Raw genomic sequence first — 1,867 nt, 5'->3', positions numbered from 1 at the left:
TATTGTACTCGTTATTCAAAATATTCCCCTTCGTGGTTAATAACCAAGATCCACATTTGGACTAACAGTGTTAAAGTCCCATCGGAAAGTCCTCAGGCGCATATAACCTAGGCACCATGGTTTAATGTGACTGTTCACTTGCACCATTTTCAGAAGGAATTCCCATGAACCCTTTTAAGTTATATTCATAGACTTTGGTTTCCATGTGGGATTTTAATGTGGCGCCTTTCCTCCTATGTGATTATGCACAGTCCACCCGGTATCATGAGCGTGGCCCATGCAGCCCTGCCCATGTGAATGTCACATGAGAAATGTACTAGGGCATGTTAACGATGGCGATGCTTCCTTGGTGCATCGAACGGTTATGATAATTTATTCATTCAACCCTGATCGTATGCCTTATTGTTTATTCATTTGGTTTTCATTTTTCTTTTCGGTGTGCGGCGGAGCGTCGCTCTAAGGTTTTTGGTGGTTCAAGGTTATCCATGGCCCTGGTTCAATTCTTATGGCGATATGGTTCTTGTTGCCTCTCTTATCTACTACCCAGAATGTCTATTGTTTTTTAGAGGACTTCGTCTACTAGCACAAGTATATCATTTGATTCATGGGTTTCATTATTGTCTCTCCTTTCGCTTTGTTTTTCTTACCCTGTCTGACTTAATGGTGTGAGCTACAAATTCAAGGCTCGCCCCTGGTGATTTTTTACTACTTGTTTCAGTAGCTGAAAAGCTGTTAAGCCTCCCAATTTTTCCTACTAGCACCATGGTGGACACTTGAGGTAAACATTTGAACTGTCATGGCTTGAATAGCTCAATGATGTCTCGGGGAACTATCCAAATGGGGTTTTGGGTCGACATCCTCATACCCTTAAAATTTATTTGGCAAAGATTTGGTTTTTCCGAAGATTTCGAGCAAATACACTACCTAACACTCATAGGGAAAGAGTGTATAGGTAAGAATTTTTTATTCTCATTCCCTCGGTTAGGGAATTTCATTAATGGTTCTGACATAGTTCTCTAGTGAACATCGCTATTTCATTTCTTAGGTTTCTCTGTAATATTTATTTTTTATAACATCGAGATGGATTCCAATTTGGCTCGCTTGTACAGAGGGTCGACACCCTGGACCAACTTAGCCCTCTAAAGGTATCATATCTTTCCTTTCTCTTGTATAATTTTGATAATTTTCTTATGGTTTTCTAATATGGATTCTTAACCTCCACTAACACTGGTGGTTTCAGGTTTGGTCATGGCACAAACGAAGCGTCCAATATGGAGTTTATCTTTTAACTTATGTTTCAACTCTTTGATTCTTTTGGCGTTGTTGTGCTTCCAGGTCAACTTCCTACCAGTGTTTACACTCCACATCCTAAGTTAAGGCTTTAGAAATTTTAGGAAAATTGATTCTCAAATCCTAAGCAGGGTTTCATATAATTTGGATAGATTATTGTATTTGACTAAATGGGTTATGTAGCCAATTGTGGCTCCCATCAAACTTATTTTTATTGAATTTGTGTTTAAATTTGGCCTTATGAATTGGGCGCAAATAATGGATGTATGGTCCTCATGAATTTAATTTAATTTTCTTGTATACGTATTGTGTCTTTCATCTCATTTTGACAGTGTATAAATTCTTTCACTCCTGAAATAAGTATTTTTCTTTGGGAGATTTCCCTACAAAATTGGGTTATCATAATTTCTATGGTACTAAGGTTTTCAATTGTATATTAGACCAAACATGTTTTATATATATATATATAGATATATATATATTTACAAGGAAAAGGAAAAGAAAATTTAAATTGTCTATTAGACCAAACATGTTATACATATACAAGGAAAATTTAAAGGATGGAAAATTTTCTTGA

General features: G+C 36.5%; 1 long non-coding RNA gene across 2 annotated transcripts; it reads left to right on the top strand.

The window, feature by feature from the left end:
• The first annotated feature begins 428 nt into the window (after window positions 1-428).
• Window positions 429-1,592, top strand: LOC149217955 (uncharacterized). 2 transcript variants are annotated; one of them, XR_016250705.1, is made up of 3 exons: window positions 429-952; window positions 1,112-1,145; window positions 1,241-1,592. It is a non-coding gene; the product is annotated as an uncharacterized LOC149217955 (long non-coding RNA). The 2 variants fall into 2 exon arrangements; XR_016250704.1 differs by having other exon boundaries at window positions 429-1,145.
• The last annotated feature ends 275 nt before the right edge of the window (window positions 1,593-1,867 follow it).

The sequence above is a fragment of the Pinus tabuliformis genome, chromosome 1_1, assembly GCF_031772625.1.
Source record: "Pinus tabuliformis cultivar Carrire ecotype Pingquan chromosome 1_1, CPIR1, whole genome shotgun sequence".
Taxonomy (NCBI): Eukaryota; Viridiplantae; Streptophyta; class Pinopsida; order Pinales; family Pinaceae; genus Pinus; species Pinus tabuliformis.
Note: the sequence above shows the minus strand (reverse complement) of the source record. Positions and strands in the feature narration are given on the sequence as shown.